Source organism: Humulus lupulus, chromosome X (assembly GCF_963169125.1).
Source record: "Humulus lupulus chromosome X, drHumLupu1.1, whole genome shotgun sequence".
Taxonomy (NCBI): domain Eukaryota; kingdom Viridiplantae; phylum Streptophyta; class Magnoliopsida; order Rosales; family Cannabaceae; genus Humulus; species Humulus lupulus.
The window spans coordinates 198,726,589-198,741,235 of record NC_084802.1 but is presented as its reverse complement, the minus strand read 5'-3'; positions in this window follow the sequence as shown (position 1 = coordinate 198,741,235).

Sequence of the window (14,647 nt, the reverse complement as noted above, 5' to 3'; positions counted from 1 at the left end):
GTTTGTAGAATATCCTCATCCTTGATCCTCGGCTAGTGATAACCAGATCGAAGGTCAATCTTTGAAAACACTGTCTTACCCTACAATTGGTCAAGCAAGTCATCTATCCTCGGTAGTGGGTACCTATTCTTAATAGCCATCTTGTTCAACTCCCTGTAATCTATACACATCCTCAAGGTCCCATCCTTTTTCTTCACAAATAAAACTGGAGCACCCCACAGTGAGAAGCTAGGTCTGATAAATCTCAGGTCCAATAATTCTTATAATTGTACCTTCAACTCTTTTAGTTCTGCCAGAGCCATTTTGTAAGGTGCCCTCGACGCCGGTTTTGTGCCTGGAGCCAACTCAATGGCGAACTCAAACTCCCGATGCAGTGGCAGTCCCGATAAGTCCTCAGGAAACACATCTAAAAACTCACACACTAATTTGGCCTCCTTTGGTCTCACTAGCATGGCCTTAGTGGTATCCACCACACTAGCTAGGAATCCTATACAACCTCCTTGTAATAGGTCTCTAGCCCTCATTGCTGATATCATAAGCATACGGGGTCCATGCACAGTGCCAACAAAAACAAAGGGGTCCTCACACTCAGGCTCAAAAGTCACCATCTTCTTCTTGCAATCTATAGTCACCCCATATCTGGCTAACCAATCCATTCCCAAAATCATGGAAAAATCATCCCTACACAACTCAATCATATCCATTGATCGTTCTTTGTGGTCCACCATCATTTGAAATGACCTTATCCGTCTCCTGGAGACTACCACCTCCCGAGTAGGCAATAAAGTCCCAAACCACGCAGTATAATAATCACAGGGTCTACATAATCTATCAATCACTCTACTAGAAACAAATCAGTGTGTAGCACCAAAATCAATCAATACAGTATATGGAGTGTCAGCACTAGAAAGCTGACCTGCCACTGCTAAGGTACTAGCCTCAGCCTCAGCTTGAGTCAAGGCGAACACTCGAGCTGGAGTCAAGCTGTCTGCCGTCTTGGGTTCCCCTTTCTTCGAACTCGGGCAGTCCTTCTTGAGATGTCCAACCGCCCCACACAAATAGCATGCTTTCACCCAAAATTATCCCAAATGGCTCTTCCTACATCTGGCACACTCTGGGTAACTCCTCCAAGTCTCATTGCCGCTATGGCGGCCACCCTAAACACCCCGAACCCTCCCAGATGGAGCCCTGATAGTTCTCTATTAATAATTCGTTTATAGTTGTTTTTAAAGCAAACAAACGCCATGAATCCCTTTAGACACATGTTTCGAACCAATCTGGGCAAAAAAAAACCTCAAATTTGGACGTTGGAATCGAGTTTTCCGACCAAGTTTCGAAACCGGGTCACGTGACCCGCTTGTAGAAAAACAGGTCAAAACGACCCGGTTGGATGAAGGAGACGACACCAAACGACACGTCATTTGCGTGTCTGCTGAAAAAAAATTTACCTGTCATTTGACGGGTCATATGGTGTTCTGAGAAATTAAGAAAAATTCCGAAAAATTAAAGTTTTGTAAAATACTTTTGGAATTAAATTTTTTTCTTAATTTATAGTTTTAGGCAATAAATTTAATTTTTAATTTTGCTTATTTTAATTATCCATATAATTTTGGTAATTTATATGTTATTTGAAAATTGATTAAAATTTACAAAACTTTAATTTGGTATATTTTTTGCATAATTTATTTAATTTTCATGGAGCAAGCAATAATGATAATTGTGCTAATTTGGGTATGTAATTACATTTAATGTTTTACAATTAAATTTTTAGTACAATTATTTATTAATTTAACAAATATTGTGTAATTGATTTATTGCTTTATTAAGTATTAATTTTTAAATTAATTCAGCCATTTAATTATTTATGGAATAATTGCATTTAATTTTATCATATATATAAATGTAAATTATTGTACTAATTTGTATATTTATTTATTTTAATTCATGCAATATTTATTATTAGTACAATTAATTTTGAGATATTATATGTATGATTTTATGGTTTTAAATGCATGATATATTCCATATATGTGATGGATATATTAAGCTTATAATTATCATATAGATTAGTTAAATAATATTTAGCACATTAAGATTCATAAAATATTCTCTAATTAATTAGAATTATTACTTAGATAAACTAACTAAGTTATGAATAATACATAAAAAAAAATTGTGGTTAACATGGGAAAGTATGAAACTGGGACAATGCTCAATCTAGAATGGTTTTTAATGATCTTTGGACGACCACACTTGGAGCACTCATAATGTACATTCAATCTTATTAAATTAAAAAATTAGCCCACAGGCAATTTTTGTTTGATTAGATTTCATATTCAGCATATTTATACATTGGTAAAAACATGGTTTCATCAAGCCTCAATTTTTTAGATTCTTAAGTTTGTAATCCTATTCATACAGTTTCTCAATCCACCTCTAGTTTTGCTGCTATCCTAACCAAAGTTCCTGAGCTTAGGGGTGACAATTTCAAAATATAGAAGGAGACAGTCATCTTCCATTTAGGATGCGCGGACATGGACTACGCGACCACGAATGATGAACCTGCCGCAATCAAGGAGACCAGCATAGATGATGAGATCGCGATGTGTAACAAATGGGAGCGGTCCAACCGTCTGAGTATCATGTTCATCATGACAAAGATTCCTGTAGGAATACGTGGATCAGTGGAGCGTCATAAAAAAAATTCAAAGACTTGATTAAGGCCATCGACGAGCAGTACAAAAACTTTGGCAAGCCCCTTTGCAACACTCTCATCATGCAGTTTTCATCATCAAGGCTCATTGGAGTTGAAGGCGTACGTGAGACATCACCAAGATGAGAGACATCGCTAGACAACTAAAGAAGTTCGATGTGGTGATAGGTGACTCATTTCTGGTTCTTTACATCCTTGACAATCTTCCCTCCCAATACATGCCTTTCAAAATTTCCTACAACACATATAAGGACAAGTTGAGTATCAATGAACTGATAAACATGTGTGTACAAGAAGAAGGAAGGTTGCTGATGGAGCAAGGAGAAAGCGCTCACATGGAAACTCAGGGAAAGCCTAAAGGTCCATCCAAGAAGGACAAGGGGAAAAATAAGAAAATACCTCCCCAAGCTGACATAAAGAAGGATTCCAACAAGTTTTTTTTTCTGTAAAAAGAAAGGACATGTGAAGAAGGAATGCGTCAAGTTTAAGCAATGGATGGAGAAGAAAGGTAATCCAATTTCTTTTGTATGCTATCAATCTAATATGGCTAATGTCAATATTAACACATGGTGGATTGATTCTGGATCAACAATTCACATTTCAAATTCCTTCCAAGGTTTACAAAACCTAAGGAAGCCAATGGGAAGTGAGCAAAGCATCTTATCTAGAAACAAGATGGGTTCACATGTGGAGGATGTAGGAACATGCAATTTAGTTTTAAGTAGTGGTTTTATTTTAAAGTAAAAAAACACCTTTTATGTTCCAAGTTTTTCTATAAACTTGATTTCAGTTACAAGGCTTGTACCTTTTGGTTATTCCTTTACATTTTCAGACAAATATTTTAATTTATTATATAAATATGAATGTCATGGAAATGGTATTTTGTTTGATGGTCTTTACTGCATTAATTTACAAAATGATATCACTTGTAATGTTATGCATGTTCACGATGGCAATAAAAGATGTGTTATTAATGAGGATTCCTCTACATTATGGCACCGGAGATTGAGACATATTTCCATTGATAGGATTAAGAGGTTAGTAAAAGATGGGGTACTAAATACCTTAGATTTTACTGATTTTGATACTTGTGTGGATTGCATTAAAGGAAAGAATACCAATAAGTATAAGAAAAATGGTGTCCATAGGAGTTATGAATTATTAGAAATCATACATACAGATATACGTAGTCCAGATATGGACGCATATGGTCAGAAATACTTCATCTCCTTTATAGATGATTACTCACGTTACATGTATCTCTACTTACTTCATAACAAAAACGAAGCATTAGATGTCTTTAAGACATTTAAAGCTAAAGTACAGAAACAATGCAATAGGCAAATTAAGATAGTGAGATCAGATAGAGGTGGAGAATATTATGGTAGATATACTGAGAATGGACAAGCACCTGGGCCTAGTATACCCCAGCAAAATGGTGTTGTAGAAAGAAAAAACCGAATTTTATTGGACATGGTGCAGAGTATGCTTAGCAGCAACTCCAAACTTCCTAGATCCTTGTGGACTGAAGCTCTAAAAACGACTGTGTACATATTAAACCGTGTTCCAACCAAGGCAGTCTTAAAAACGCCTTTTGAATTATGGAAAGGTTGGAAACCAAGCTTGCAACATGTACGCGTTTGGGTATGCCCGTCTAAAGATAGGGTGTATAATGCATAAGAAAATAAATTGGACCCTAGGCCCATTAGTGGATATTTCATTGGATATGCTAAAAGTCCAAAGGTTACAAATTCTACTATCCATCTCATAACACTAGGATTGTGAAATAAATAAATGCAAAATTTCTTGAAAATGACTTGATTAGTGGGAGTGATCAATCAAAGGACTCAAATCCTGAGAAAGATCATTCAGAACCTTCCACCTCGGGATCAAGAATCATTGTGGTTAAAAACATCCCTCAAGTTCAAACGGATATTGAACAACCACAACAAGTCATTGAAAATCCACAAGTCGATGATGAAGTTCAAATGGATCAAGTTGTTCATGAATTACCCACAATTGATGAACAACCAGCTGAACCACCTGCTCCCCAAGAGCCCGGTGGTGTAGCATTAACAAGGTTCACTAGAACGACAAAACTGACAATTCCTAGTGACTACATTGTGTATTTGCAAGAATCTGACTACAATATTGGACCCAAAAATGAACTAGAAATGTTTTCACAAGCCATGGATAGCGAAGAATCAAAATTTGGTACAATGCCATGAATGAAGAAATGAATTCTATGAAGAGCAACGAAGTATGTGATCTTGTTGAGTTGCATAATGGGGTGAGGGCCATTGGGAGTAAATGGGTCTTCAAAACAAAGAAAGACTCATTAGGCAACATTGAGAGACATAAAGTAAGACTTGTTGCTAAGGGATTCACTCAAAAAGAAGGAATTGATTACACTAAGACCTTTTCTCCTGTTTCTAAGAAAGATTCCCTCATAGTAATCTTGACATTAGTTGCTCATTTCGATTTAGAGCTACAACAAATGGATGTGAAAACCGCTTTCCTGAATGGTGACCTAGAGGAGGAGGAATACATGAAACAACCAGAAGGATTCTCCTCTAGTTATGGTGAGCACTTGGTATGCAAGCTTAAGAAGTCCATCTACGGATTAAAACAAGCATCCCGCCAATGGTATTTAAAATTCCATGATGTCATCTCTTCCTTTGGATTTGAAGAGAATTTCATGGATCAATGTATATACCAGAAGGTCAGTGGGAGTAATATTTTTTTTCTTGTTTTTATATGTGGACGATATTCTACTTGCAGCCAATGATAAATATTTTCTCCATGAGGTGAAACATTTCCTCTCGAAGAACTTTGAGATGAAGGATATCGGTGATGCATCTTATGTCATTAGCATTATGATCCATCGAGATAGACATCAAGGTATCTTAGGGTTATCTCAAGAAGCCTGCATCAACAAAATTTTAGTGAGATTTCAGATGAAGGATTGTTCACCTAGTGTTGCTCCTATTGTTAAGGGTGATAAATTAAATTTGAGCCAGAGTCCGAAGAACGATTTTGAAATGGAAGAAATGAAGAAAACCCCATATGCTTCTGTTGTTGGAAGCTTAATGTATGTTCAAGTGTGCACAAGACTTGACATTGCATTTGTTGTCGAAATGTTAGGAAGATACCAGAGTAACCCGGGATTAGACCACTGGAGAGCTGCGAAGAAAGTGATGAGGTATCTCCAAGGTACTAAGGATTACAAACTGATGTTCAGACGAACCGAAAATCTGGAAGTAGTTGGCTACTTAGATTCCGATTTTGCTGGTTTTGTTGACTCGCGTAAATCAACCTCTGGTTACATGTTTATGTTTGCCGGTGGAGCTGTGTCATGGAGGCCGAGTTCATTTCCTGTTTTGATGCTATATCGCATGGTGTATGACTAAAGAGTTTTATTTCAGGTCTTAGAGTTGTAGATTCTACTTCTAGGCCATTGAAAATGTTCTGTGACAATCCAGTTGTTGTATTCATGGATAAGAACAATAAAAGTTGTAGTCGAAGCAAGCACATCGACATTAAGTACTTATCTGTTAGAGAACGTGTTAAAGAAAATAAAGTGGTCATTCAACACATAAGCACTGAATTAATGATAGCTCATCCTTTGACCAAAGGCTTGCCACCTCATAAATTTAAGGATCATGTAGTGAACATGGGACTTGGTTCCTTTATGTAGTTTTTATTGTACAACTGAAGTTATTATATCAATGAAACTCTTATTTTGATGTCTTCTTACATATTTATGCACATTTTAATTTTATTTGAGAGAATTTGATTTTCATAGGATTTGAATAAACGTAGGGTTTGTTCATTAAGTTGTATCACCACATAAAGTTTATTGTTGAGGAATAAATACATTGTAATACATGGAAGATAATATTCGTCATAAAAGATGACACATCGCTATGATTCATGTGTTTGTTGCCTAACAAGGATAATCATTGGACTCAAGTGCTACTTTAGTTTAAATGTAGACCAAGTGGGAGAATGTTATAATATACTATTATATTAATTAGAATTACCAAAAACTATTAATTCTAATTGATTATGTATAAAGTCAATATTGAGATTAATTGACAAATATTGTCAATATGATAGTTACTCAATATTGAGTTACCCAATATTTCATATCATATTGATCGTCAAATATTCTGACATTAATTGTGACAACGACCTTGATGAAATGTCTCACATATATAACTATAGGGTTCTGATCCCCAAGTTCATTGCTCATTTTCATACTTCATCTACAGAGCTAATGAGAGCTTGGATGTCAATTACTCTCTCTAATTCTCTTTTCCTTTTCTTTTGCAAATCTAAAGACTTTAGATCAATGTTATTAAATCAATAGCTGGATGTATAATTTATTGATCTTATTTATTTTTTATAACAATCCTATTCAGTTTGTTGTACATATTTAGAATTGTTAATGCATTTAGATTATATTAATCTTACACAACCCCCTTCAAATTTAAGTGATGATCGGGCGTATACATGGATAAGAAGAAAGTGCTTAAAAAAAGTGGGCCATAAACAGATAATCCCATAATATTCTTGTTTATTTTTTTGGGTTAATCCCATAATATTCTTTAATTGAAAGTGACAGATAATTGATATAATTATACCGGGGAATTCTCGTATAGGAGTTTCACTTTAAGCCTTATTGGTAGGGCTCTCAATGTTTACAACCCGTGAACAATTTTCGGCGCGATTTTTTTTTATGACCGTGTATATTGTAGCTATTTAGAGCATCCTGCAAATTTTCAGAAAATTCCGAATAGTTTACAGTACCGAAAACTAGGTTCAAACTTATTGTTACACGCGTGACTAATTTTTTTTATGCGCGTGGAAAACAACATGTTTGAACCTAGTTTTCGGTATTGTAAACTAATCAGAATTTTCTGAAAATTTGCAGGATGCTCTAAATAGCTACAATATACACCGTCATAAAAAAAGGTCTCGCCAAAAACTGCTCACAGGTCAAGAAACACTAAAAACCCTACCGGTAGGACTTAAAAGAGAAATCTCTATAAAAAAAATTGTCCTAATTATATATATATATAATATTCATGCTCGATTCTATAAATATATATATATATATATTCAATCAAGTTGGTGTAATATTAATTAAATGATGAAGGTAATAGAACTACGATCAAATGAAGAAAGCGAAAAATGAAGCATGCATAAATATAAATTAATAATGTTGAAGAAAAGAGTCAATTTTGATGAGTCTTCCAAATTATATATTATGATAATTTATTTCCAGTAGTAATCATGAAAGATTCCAGTCAAAAAGAAAGGCGGGAAGGAAATGTCTTCTCTGTTTTGTTTTGTTTTGTTTTATATCTTCTTCTTATTGTTATTTATTTTTCAAACCAAAAAAATCTCTTGTAATCTTAGATAGCAACTGAACACGTAAGTCGTGGAATTTATGGCACCACATATCAAATCACGTAGTGTATATCTCTTAGCAAAAAAGCATACCATGTCCATGTGAAAACTAATTTCACCAAATAACAAATATTAATTATAAAATAAATATCATCATCTCCGCCGTTGCTTGAACAATAATAGGTTGGTAATAATAAGAAGTGATCAGCCAGCGCGGTGGGTGGAATCACTTTATGTAATAAAAGAGCCAAACACAAAAAGCAATTAATAAAGAAACCCAACCCACTATAGCTACTACTCTCTATCTACACACACACCTTTGGCTTGGGGTTTTGATTATATATATTATTCGTTTTTCTATATATAATGGAAACACTGAATAGAAAAGGCCAACCCACATAAAGTTATAAGGATCTTCCCAAAGGTGAGATAACAACAACTTGGTTATATATTTCTAGCTAATTCCTCGTGAATAATTAACAGTCTCATTTTCCTTCTAGCAACTTGGACTTATATTATTGGTGAAAGCAACATATTTTTTAAATTAAAAAAAAAGTTTAAAATGGCTAATAGGAGAGGGATATATAATTAGGTCATACTTATATATATGTCCATTACGACTTTTTGGAAAAGCAAAAAAAAAAAAAAAAAAAAAAGTGGACAAACCTAACCTATAAAAGCCTAGGGATTACACCCTACTCATACTGATTCTATTTTATTTTTGAGTTAGAGAGATATCCCTATATATGGGCCCTGGCCACGCTCACCACTATCATGCACCATACAAAAAAAATCAATAAAAGGGGAAGGAAAATAAAATTATAGGTTTTAAAAAATAATAATCTCAACTCAGCTGATGACCATAATAGCAAATCTCTCTTAGATATATATATGTACATCAAGGGAAAAAAAACCTTGCCTAAAGTTATTTAAATTTTATATTTATACATCATCGATATATGTACATAAGTTTTATGTGAATATATATTTATATTTATATATAGTTTTGGCTCGGTCGGAATAGATACAATATTTATAATTTTCAAGAATTTATTAGGAGAAAATTTACGAAAAGTTTTCTATTATAAGTACAAAAGCAATATACCAAATTATAAATTTGCAGAAATCTTAGTGGGGGCTATCTTGTATTTATGGAGCAGATGTCATCTGATAAAATTTGTAGGTCTAGTAAGGTGAGTGAGCATAGGGATGAAAATTTTCCCGAGGAGGACGGGGCTCCTTAGGTACCTGGCCCTGCCTAAACGGGGCGGAGACGGGAGCCATTTCAAACCTCAAATGTTAAATGAAGCGGGGATGGGGATATCACTCCCTGCTCCGACGGGGTCCCGTTTTATTTTTTATTAATTTTATAATATTTTTTAATTTATTTATGTGATTTTGTAGAATATTAGTAACTTTTTAAATATTTTTAATTTTATTTTGTATATATTTAATACTCAAATTTGAGTGATTAATATAATATAATATATATTAATTTTAAGTAATTTATTTTTTTTAATTTTATTTTTAAATAAATGAGTACTCGGATAAATTCCCCTGCCTGATAGAATTCCCCACGCCACGCCACCCTGAAATGATACATGGGGTTGGGGCGGGAGGAGCACTGCACTAATTACCCACCTCGTTTCGATCACTAACTAAGCATCATATATCTGCATGAGTATGACTTATAAATAGATGCTAGTAATATTATATCTGTGTACTGTATATAATCTATATGGGGTAGGTTTGCATATCATTGGAATATACCAACGAATATATATTATAAAAGTTATATATATAGTACTGTTACACAAACACGTTGCAACAGTATATTTCTTTCCATAAATTCCACTGCGTAAAAGTTTGAATTCAATAAAGATTTATTTTTTGCACATGAAAACTGCGTTTTGCAGTGGTACGTAGACTAGAGTACGCACTTTATCACTTTAATTAATTGGTGATACCTTCATTTTCCTTGTTTTTAAAAACAATTACGGGATTGAAACACTACCCCTCCGAGGTCAATGTGGGGTTACTAAATATATAGTATTGTTGGCGACATTCTCATTTATTATTAATTAAAAATAAATAAATATATCACCTAATTAAGCAATATATATATATAAACACCATCTTTTAATTATATTCACAAACACCATCTTTTTTATTTCTTCCAATTTTTAAAAAGAAATATATATATATATATAAATAAATACTATATACGTATATATGCTTTAAATTGTGATTACAATCATTAGCTAGAAACACATTATAAATTCTTTTATTGTGACAACACTAAGTATCTTCGCAATAGTTTTAAAATCACTGAAATAGGTGCGACAATAATTATTGTGACGACATGTTAGAGTCGCCACAACCTTTTAGTAATTAAAAGTACATATTGTGAGGACATTTAGTGCAACGATAATGTTGTCTTTACATAAAATAATAGATATTTTATTTATTAGAACACTTATGGCGCTAGTATAATCAAATTTTCACTACAAGAAAAACTGCATTCCATAGCGTTTTTAAAACGCTATCTTTAACAAACGATAGCGTTATTACAAACGCTATATTATCCCATGTTATTAAAAGTCTGGACCTTTTCATAGCGTTTTTAAATTGTGATGTAAAAATGCTATTGAAAGATATATAATAGCGTTTTAAAAATATAATTAGATATCAGTCATAGCGTTTTATGTATGTAGTCATTGATTATGTTAAATTGAAAATACTTACTTTTAATAGCGTTTTTCAAACGTTATGCAGAAATGATGTTGAAAGATATACAATAGCGTTTTTAAAATGTAATTAGTTATCAATCATAGTGTTTTATGTTTGTAGTAATATTTACTTTTAATAGCGTTTTTAAAACGTTATGTAAAGATATACAATAACGTTTTGAAAATGCAATTAATTATAAGTCGTAGCGTTTTATGTTTGTAGTCGTACTTACTGTGAATAGCGTTTTTAAATCGTTATGTAAAGATATACAATAGCGTTTTAAGAATGTAATTAGTTATCAGTCGTAGCGTTTTATGTTTGTAATTATCCTTACTTTTAATAGCATTTTTCAAACGTTATGTAAAGATATGTAATAGCGTTTTGAAAATGTAATTAGTAATCAGACATAGCGTTTTTTGTTTGTAATCATCCTTACTTTTAATAGTGTTTCTTTATTGTTATCATTAGTCATTTTCCTAACATTTATTAATTGTCATATGAACAATTTCATGGCATAACAAAAACTTTTATATTTTTTTATCTTTTAACATATGAATAATTGCAACAAATGATAAACATATAACACATTAAAAATTATACCTTAACATAAATTCAAATATTCTTAATATGTTCGCTACATAAAGCTAAAATATCAATATCCCAAAAGTACGAGTATATTGCAAGACAAAATACATAAGCAAAAGTTTTAAAACAAACTGATTCATAATTTGTTGATCATGGGTGTCCCTCCAAAATATTACACTTCATTCATTAGTTGTGCACCTGTAAGAGTGAAAAATATATAAAATTAAGAAAACAAATGTAGCCAAAATAGTTGAAAACACATGTTCATTCATTAGTTAATTTTATGCAAAGATACGTACCAAAGATATCTACCAAGAAACAATTGAATTTCATCCATTATGTTCATTTCCTATATATTTTGATGATATAATTAGATACTACAGCTGATTTGTTGTACTATTTATAAATCATTTTTAAGTTGCATGAAATTTTACCTCATTGTAACTTTATTAGAAGGCCAAGCAACAGTGCAACCAACTGCTTCTTCAATTGTACTCATATGTGATGTTGGTCTCCATAAATATGCAGTAGGTTTCTTAGCAACATCAACCCAAACTCTCATTGCATTAGGCCCAAGACGAAGATGATGCACCTCACATAAAGGATCACTAGAAGACCATCGACCTTCTGCAACAATTTCTCCACTTCCATTCCAATCAAGTAAATTGCAAGCATTGTTTTCAGGAGTGAACTTCAGATTATTAACACTCTGTTACATGATAAAATATATATTTATTTATAGATAATATTGATACTTAAAAAATTAAAAGTGAAATGCTAGGTAGTAATTAAAATTGTAGTTACCATAGGAGAAGGCATGTGTGACTCCGCTTCACTTGGTTGAGTAAACCCATACAAGTTTGAGAATAATTTAGTCATTTATAATTTTCAATGAATAGAGTAAAATAAACAGAAGTCAATAATTTAATTTACCTGAATGTTTACACTTTTTGCAATAGTATTAATAAGATTCATCATCTCAGACATTTTATTCTTCATCTCACATTGATTTGATTCCAATTGTGAAATATGGTCATCTCTTGCTCTTAGAATAGCTAACTTTGTATTAGTTACTCCCCTCCCATTAGCTAATGATCTACCATTCTTGTCAGGACCAAATATAATAGTGAGAGCATCTTGTACAGTATTCTGTGTTGTGCATGAATCTGGTTTTTCATTTGCAAGAACTTGTAGCTTCTCCTATAAATCATTTCAAGTTGACTGTTAAATAAGTCTATGTGCATACAAATACATATGTTTCTACAAACAAAGGGTAAATTACTTACAATAACTTCAGCAGCTTGTGCATTCACAGGTTCGCCATTCTTCTTTGTGTGTGTCTTTAAGAAAGCTTGAACTCTTGTTACAGGTTTTGAGCTTTCCCTACTCTGTATCCAAGTACATTTTTCAGAAAGAGAACATATATTTTCTTATGTTTAGCTACCAAAAATATTTATTAAATTTTTACCATGTCATCCATTGTTCGAGCATATCCTCTCCTGCTGCATGTATGTGGGAGTTGTTTCTTCCTCATCTCTTTAAACTTATTGCTAATCGCCTAAAATAAATAAGAAATGAACCAGCGATTGAACATACAAAATACCAAACACTCCAGCAGTAAAACAAAAAAACTAAACCAGTATTCTAGCAATAAAACAGTAAACACAGTACACATAATAGTTTTTCAACAATAAAACAGTAACTATGGCAGCAAAAAAAAGAGTATGTAATAAACACTCCAACAGTAAACACTCCAGCAGTAAAAGAAACATACAGAACCAATATTCAAGCAATGAAATAGTAAACACAGTACACAGAAAAATATTTCAGCAATAAAATAGTAACTATGGCAGCAAAGAAAATAGTTCAGTTCAAGTTTTTAAATAGAATATATATATATTCAGTTCAAGTTTTAAATGACAGTGTAACTATTGCTCAAATATATACATTTATATATATATACTCAATTCAATTTTTAAATACAAGGGAAAGCATAACTTAATGTGTACTATAAACAACCTTAGCAGCAAGTGCAAAAGAATAATGAACTTCTTTTGCTAAATACAACTTTAATGAAAATTAAACCTGCTACTGTTTATAGTGAACACCATGATTATAGATACCAAAAGCATTAAAACTATAATTCATCAATATCAGAGATGTAAAGCTAAGTAAGCAATGAGTGTTTTTTTTTTCTCAATCTTTCACCTGATAATAAACCAAACTGAAATAAGTATGGTACCCAATTTATTTGTAATAAGTAGAATCTATATAATACATATATCGAAATTTTGGTTACCTGAAATTGTTTACTGGTTTTTTCACGCACAAATACTCTCCATTCAGTTTCTGATTTGATATTATCAGGCTTTAATTTTAGTCGTTCTTGTTCATTTGGTAGCTCGTTCAGCTTAGTAACTAGCCTGGACTTGGAAGATCTCCACAGGTCTCCCATTACTTTCATACACCAGTCTCGTTCCCAATCTTTGTCCACCTTATACCTTGTCTGCATTCACATTAAATATTAATTTATGAGTATTCACCTAAAAATAAAAGATTTTAACACATGAATAAATATAAGTTTAGAACCTGGATTGTTGACCACAAAATATCTTTCATTGATTTTGGAACCTTTCGCCAATCAGCTATTGTGTATGGTACAAGTTCCCTTACAAGAGGACCTATAAATGATGAAAGACTAACCGAGCCTTCCCCTACAGCTTGCCCTCTTGCATTAAACCTTACAGTAATACGACCATCAGGTTGGAGAGCAATACCTTTCAGCTTTGTTGGGCCTCTTTTTCTTTTGTTTTGAGTTACATGCTCTGTAGAGTTAACTAGAAATTCTTCCTGATTATTATTGAGAGGCACATCTTCTTCATGAGCAATAGATTGGCGATGGGAGGACCTTGTATTAGCAGTAGGAGAACCTTTGGTTGATGGCCTATCAACCTAGACTTGGGTGACTCGTTCATCATAGTTTCTGAATTCTTTTGTGGAGTGTTAAAATCATCTTCAAAATCATTGTCAACAAAATGGCGCAGAGATCTTCTTGTTTTGTTCAGGTTGTGGAGTGAAGATGTTGCTTGGGTTCTACCTAACGCAGTTGCTCGTTGTGGGGACATGTTTTCATCTTCGTTGTCATCCTCATTTGTTGGATTTATACCAAACGATGCTTCATAAGATCTTTTAGATGCAGGTGGT